Here is a 7,164-nt window from a genome sequence, read left to right as displayed (position 1 = left end):
GATTTATGTGGTAAGATAAGTGATTCTGATGAATGCTTCTGCTTCAGTCTTGCCCCCCCTCCCCCCACCATTACCCTTCTAAAATCATTGCAATTTCTGATATACCTTCTGTTTCAGTATTTTTAGGTTACCTTAAAGCTACGATTTTTCCTTTTAAATGTGTGCTTTTAAAAGATAGGAGTTCTCTATTCTTAAACATAATTTTCACATCTTAGATATAGTTAAGTGAAGAATTATTTTTAGTGTCTGTTAGGTACATAGCACTGTGTACGTACTGTGAAGGATAGAAAATTATATAACTATAAACTTTCAAAGTTTAAAGAGACTTCAGAAGTCTTTTAATTCAGTCTGTAATCAACATATGAATTCCCTCTTTAGCATCACTAAACTGAAGAAACCTGTAGAACTCACTACATCACAAAGCAACCCATTCAATTTCCAGACAGCTGTAAATGTATATTGAAACTTTCTCCTTTACACTGAACCAAAATATCTCTCTCTGTAGCTTGAATTCATTTCAATAAGGCATTTATCAATGAATCTTCTGTGTTCCCTGGCATGGTATTAGGTGTTGGGACTAAGAAAGAAAACAAAATTTTCCTTACCCTCAAGGAACATATATTCTGATATAAATAGTTAACTTTAAGTTAAATTGAGGCAGAAGAGAGCACTAACTTCTTGGAGGATCAAGGACTGAAAAGAAGTAAGCCCTAAAAAAAGGTTAGGATTCTGAGAAGCAGAGATGAGAAAGAAATACATCCTGGGATAGAAAGTGGGAGGGAGGGCAGGAAATGGAGGGTCAAATTCAGAAAAGTAGTCCAGTTTGGCTAGAATGTAAAGTGAATAAACGGCCTGAATGCATTGTGAAATAAATCTGGACAGGAGAGTTGGCCAGATTATGGAAAGCTTTACAATCTGAGTCAAGGACTGTGAGTCTTCTAGGAGCCTGCCACTCTCACCTTGGCAGTCTGGTGAAGCCCGGGACTTTTTCTCTAAATAAGTGATTTTTTAAATTTAATTTTAAAAAATCATAATTGAACATATGTCAACTAGAGATTGATGAAAATAAGCATAGTGATGTTTTTCCCATCCAAGTTTACAAATGCTGTGAAATGTGTCCATAGATACCTTGGTAATCCATAGATCTCAAGCTAACTTCTCTCCTAGAACTCAGAGGAAAACATCTCTGAAGGTTTTTTTAATCAGGGGAGTAAGTGATATAATCACAATTTATGTAGGAGATGGATTAGAGATTATGTAGGAGACCTGGAAGCTGAACACCTAGGAGACTGTGAGGGGGATAATGGTCTTAATCATGATGGTTTGTGAGTGAAAAATGGAAACTTGTGAATGGAAAATACATGAGAACTATATTATGTAGGTAGATGTAATGGTAATTTAAATGGGAAGATCTTTCCTGCTAGGGATGGAAGCTCAATTCCATGTGGACAGTCTCGGGCGGGTAAAGGTGGGAACTTCTAAATCTTAGAGTTATCACGAGACCCCCCAGGAAACGGCTGGGAATCGAGGTGAACCGAGCTATCTCGTGTATTTCCGCCTCTTCCCGTGAGAAACGTGATGGGAGAGAGCTCTCCCCGCCCTCGAGATTGTCCCGGATCTGGGCACACTATTGTTATCTAACAGCACGGTATTCAGATGCAAACTATGCTGCTGGAGAGTTTAAGTAGGATCAGGAAAGCCTGAAAGTTCTCTTGGGCGGAGGGGCGCGGAGCGGACAGGACAACAAGGCTCCGCTTTTCCTCTCTCCTCTCTCCCCTCCCCCTCTCTCCCCACTTATACTTCTACTTCCAATCTCTTATTGTAAGATCTTTGCCTCCTTGGGAGATTCTTCGTTCCCTCCTAAGGAAGAATTCCCCTGCACTTGTAACTAGACCCTGAAATAAAGCTCAACCCTTGTTCGACTCTGGAACGTCCTTTCTCTCATACGAGCATACGGTTTGGCCAACCGAAGACCTCGGGAGCTGAGGTAGGAAGACTCGGGTAGCCCACAGGCCTCTAGGCCTGGCACTTTCCCATTCATTAATAAGCTCATGTGACCTGCTTAAATCACATAGAAGCCTAAGTCACATATGGTGGAAGGAGTTTGCTGAACGAGTGGAACAGGAAAGGTGGAGCAGAACTGGGAGGAAGCTGGTGAGAGGGGTTAGGGGTGGAGGAGAGAAGGATATAGGCACCAACAGCTAGTCTTGTGGGTGTTTGTTTGTGGAAGGGCAGGGGAGAGAGGAAGGCTTGGGAATGGCTTTGTCCCCTGCAGTACTAATGTGTAGTGATTTCTTGGTGACTATGACAGATTTGGCTTTCTGGTGTCTGAATAAATGTTCTTCTGCCTTCTATATGGAGAGGTTGTTATACTTTGGGATTCAGAACTACACCGGCATGATCATAGCCATCTTCAGTGCTGTGAATATTGCCTGGGCGATACAGCTGACTTAGTAACTGATGGTATGGAAGCATCAAGGATGGCTCCAACCTTATAAACCTGCCTCAGTGAAGGAATGGGAAGAGCCACAGAAAAAATGGGGGAATTATCAAAAGGGAATGTTACTGATTAATGTGGAATCATGTTTTACATGATTACACAGAAATAACCTAAATCAAATCATTTACCTTTTATGGGGGGAGAGGAGGGAGAAAATTTGAAACTCAAAATTCTTTTAAAATTTTTTAAAAAGTGGACATTGCAAAATTATTAAAAAAGAAGCATGGCTCAAAAGATCTAGGGGAAGATACTCCCAAGTCACCCCTCTGCAAAGATGAGAAGTCCATAAATGTTACACATTGTACATATTTTCACTTTTTTAATTGGTTATGCTGAGGGGGGGTTTCCCCCTTTTTTTTGTCTCCAGTAATTTTTTTAGGACTCCTTAAGACCAATATGGTCAGCTAGATAGCTCTGTGGGTAGGGCATCAGGCCTGAAGTCAGAAAGACTCATGTTCCTGAGTACAAATCTGGCCTCAGACATTTCCTAGTAGTGTGACTGTGGGCAAGTCACTGAACCCTGTTTGCCTCAGTTTCTTCATCTGTAAAATGAGTTGGAGAAGGAAATGGAAAAGCACGCCATTATCTTTGCCAAGAAAACCTGTAATGGGGTCACAAAGAGGGAAAATGACTGAACAGGACAGCAAGGAGCTCTCACTGACTCTTCACTCATTTTGAGCTTCAGTTCCTCTTCATCAACAATCTATTCAGTTCTTTTCACATCTGAAGATTATTTTCTTTGATAGGAAACTGAATGAAGCAGAACAGTTGAAAAGTTTTCTTTGTAGTTCATTCATGTTACACCAGACACTCCAAAGAAAAGACTGATTTTTTTCTTTTTCTTGCTCTTAGCATGGCTTTAAAAATTCATTTTGGTTTTGAGTATCATTGTTTATTAACTTAGAGAATATGCAAAGAATGAATAGATAGAGGTCATAATTCTGCCTCTTAGTTGTCAGACTCGATCTAACATGTTCTCCCTTGATTTTTAGTTTAAAGCCTTTTTAATCCATGTGTCATGTATCTAAACAAATATATCTTCTCAGTCCTAATTAGATACTCTCCAACCCCAAATGAGAGCTATCCTGTATCTTAAGCCATGGTCCAGAAAACCAGATTCTGTGTTCCAATGCCATCTTCTTAGACAACTAACAAGTTTCATTTGGAAGAAGTGATGAAAACTCTACCTGGGCTTCAGTTTTGTTCATTCATGCCAACATGAATCACTAGAGGTACATAGTAATGAGTTAGTTTGTTTAGTGAGTTTTGTTTCTTGGGTGACTTTTTAAAAATCACAACTGCTATATCCAAGTGTCTCAGGAAAACAGGTGAAGACCCATTTAGATGATTTGAATACTTTGTTTTCATGCTAGTTTCCCCTTTTGTATGGCTCAGGAAGAAACACAAATTTAGCCCAGTTCTTGGAGACAGGAGGGCTTCCCAGCTTTTTGTACTCTTTGAAACTTCCAAAGTTTCAGCTGTTTGCAAATAGCTGATAACTTTCTGATCCAAACCAGGCTCCAATCACCTTTGGCTTCCAGGAATGACTTTGTAAAGCAGGCTCAAACAGTTTCCTCAAACTTTCTTAACTATTTTGCACTGTTTTGCCCAGATGAGAGTGATTGGTAGGTAGCAAGAACCTATTTGTGCTTCAGATAGACTAGATATCCTAAATGCAAATGATCCTAGATTTACATTACAGTTCTGTAATTCTGAATTAACCAACAACAGAGATGACACTTTTCCATTTCTCCCATCTGAAGCCAGTCAAAACTGCCCAAAGGGTTTATGGGCTTCCAGGAACAGCACAGCTACCCCTAAGCAGTTCCCTTTCAAACTTCATATTCTCTTTTACTTGAGAGTGAGCAGTGAGTAAAGGACTGCGACTGAAGTTAAAAATCTATTCTTTAAGGAAAAAAGACAGACACACACTTGAAACATAAACATGATATAACATAGGATCTAGGTCCAAGAATTGGTGGAGGAAAAAACACTTTCCAGGGCTCTGCCATTGAAGGGTGCCTGGTCTGCAGCTAATCCAAAGCAGCACAGACTGAGGTGGGACTTTGTGTAGAACATAATATGTTCCTGTAGGTTCGAGAGAGAGCCTGAGAGCTTGAGGTTCCACTCTGTTGTATGTTCTCTCCACTACAAGTCCCAAAGTTCCTTGTGCATAAAAAGGAAATGAATGGGGAACTGAGTAATCAGACAATTCCTGCAAAGGACCATAAAAGACATGTTTTTCTTTCTTCTAGAGAGCTTATAGGCCTAAAGGTAAAGTATAGGTTAGGCTTATACATCTGCACATAGCAGGAAACAGTATGACATGAAACTGAAATTGGGCTGGTTAGTGCCATTGGGAAGGAAAAGACTTGTTCCTTCTCACAGAAACCCAGGTGCACTTGTCATATGTGACATCTGGTTGTAAGTATCAGTCAGAAAACAAATGAACACCAACCAATCCTTCAGTTGTTTTGGGATTTTTTGGGCTTTTCAAATGAGAAAAGACCTCAAGCAAATTATATTGATTAAGAAAAGCTGCTGCCTTATGCCATTTTTATGACTCCAATTAGCTATTTGGGCACCATTTGAAAAGTCAGTTGATATTGGAATTACCAGAAAAATCCTTTTTAAAAAGAATATTGGTAGTACTTGAATTGCTTTCTGATTAATTTTTATTAAGAGACCTAGGCTGCCACCTAAGCTGACAGTGGATCCTGTCCATCAAAAGCTGCTCTGTTTAGCATCTTGACCTTTCGGAAAGTTTAAACACCATCAAAAGAGACTCCATTTAGTTATAAAATATTTGTAGCCTTTTGGATTCATTTGAATAGCCAAAAAAAAAAGACATTTTGTAGATAATACTTTTAGAGACAACAGATTTAAAATTACATACTCAGTAATACATAGTACTTTCAGAACAAAAACAGAAGTTTTTTATTTGTGATGCTAAATATGTTGAATGGGGTGATCTCATATATTTGTTCTAGATTGGTCTAAATAGATCATGCTAGAAAACCATTTCATGATTTCATAACAATAATTCAGTAGGAGTTGAAAGGAAGGAACAGCTACCCAAGGAAATGTTTATGAAGTTGCTGAAACTTAACTGGACCTTGAAGAATGGCTAGGATATGGAGAGAGGTGGTGTGGTAGAGTAATATTTCAGGATAATGATACAGCATACTTAAGTGAAGGTGAGACATGGAAGGGGCAGTCTTGACGGGAGTGTGCAGTTCATGTTACAAAATAATAGGAAATAAAATGAGAAAAAATAGGATCAAAAGTAGATAGAGACCAGATTGTGGAAGTGCAGACCAAGTAATTGGGTTTTATCGTGTAGATAATGGGGAACTCTTGGACAGTTTTGAGCACAGAAGTGACATGACAGAAAAAGGCAATTTTAGAAAGGTTAATCTAGCAATACTATACCAGCTGGGTATATATTTGTTTACTATCTTCTTTTCTTCAGATCCTTAGAATCTAGCTGCTCTCCCCACACCTCTAGGATAATGACTGTTCTTTCAGAGGTCATGAATGTCTCCTTTATTCATCAAATCTAGTGAACTTTTTGTTGGTCCTCATCCATAACTTCTCTTTAGCATTTAACACTTGAATTCCCTATTCCTTCTGACTTTCTTCTCACCTGGATTATGAAACAACATATTATTTTGGTTTTTCCCCACCTTTTAAACCATTTCTTTCCCATTTGCTGACTACTCTTTGTCTATCTGATTCTTTAATACTGGTTTTGCGTATTGTTCAGTCTTTGGCCACCTTCTTTTCCTTATATATATTCTTCTTCACTTCTATTTCATTCAATTTCATTCACTTCTATTCAGGTGATTCCCAAATCTGTATCTTTAGCCCTAGCTTTGCTACAGACCCACATCCCTACCTGTCTACAAGACATCATCAAGACAGAAGATGCTCTACTGGCGCTTCCAATCCAACATTACCAGAATCATGTTTAGTTGAGTTTCCCCCAAACCTGCTCCTCCTCATGTCACTGTTTAACAACTTGGTTTTATTAGCTTTAACCTTTATTTCTTCCATACCTCCTAGTCCAGTCACATGCCAAGTCTTGTGCATTTTATTGCTATATTTTCTCTCACATCTGTCCCCTGTATTACCACCACCCTTTTACAGGACCTTATTACTACAGGGTTGGACAATTACAGTAAATTCTAACAGGTATTTTTTGTCTCAGTCTTTTCCACCCCTCTCTAATTCATCCTTTGTTCTGGGTTAATTTATATTGGGGAATATTTCCATAAATCACATTGTGAAATTCTAGAATAATTACATTGTTCATGCCCTTCAGGGCATTCCATGTAAAAACTACTTTATAAAACTTTTTTTCAGCATTTTAAATGAGTTTTTTATTTTACTTCACAGGTTTTGGATGGAGCAGGATTAGACATTGATTTCCACCTTACATCTCCAGAAGGTAAAACCATTGTTTTTGAACAGAGAAAATCAGATGGAGTCCATAGGTAAGTAAGCTGTTTTGATTGCCAGCTAATTAGGGAAGGTAATGACAGTGAACTCTGGTGCAGTACAGTTGATAGGCTGATTTTCATTTTGACAGATAACACATATGATTTACACAGGAATGACTTATTCATGTAACCAGTCATTGTCTGATATATCCACAGTCAGCT

At 38.7% G+C, this 7,164-nt stretch overlaps 1 long non-coding RNA gene across 1 annotated transcript; it reads left to right on the top strand.

Moving 5' to 3' along the window:
• Positions 1–3,644: 3,644 nt before the first annotated feature.
• Positions 3,645–6,956, top strand: LOC140527242 (uncharacterized). The gene is made up of 2 exons (XR_011974727.1): positions 3,645–3,732; positions 6,899–6,956. It is a non-coding gene; the product is annotated as an uncharacterized lncRNA (long non-coding RNA).
• The last annotated feature ends 208 nt before the right edge of the window (positions 6,957–7,164 follow it).

Source organism: Notamacropus eugenii, chromosome 2, assembly GCF_028372415.1.
Source record: "Notamacropus eugenii isolate mMacEug1 chromosome 2, mMacEug1.pri_v2, whole genome shotgun sequence".
Classification (NCBI taxonomy): Eukaryota; Metazoa; Chordata; class Mammalia; order Diprotodontia; family Macropodidae; genus Notamacropus; species Notamacropus eugenii.
This window is presented reverse-complemented; position numbering and strand designations above follow the sequence as displayed.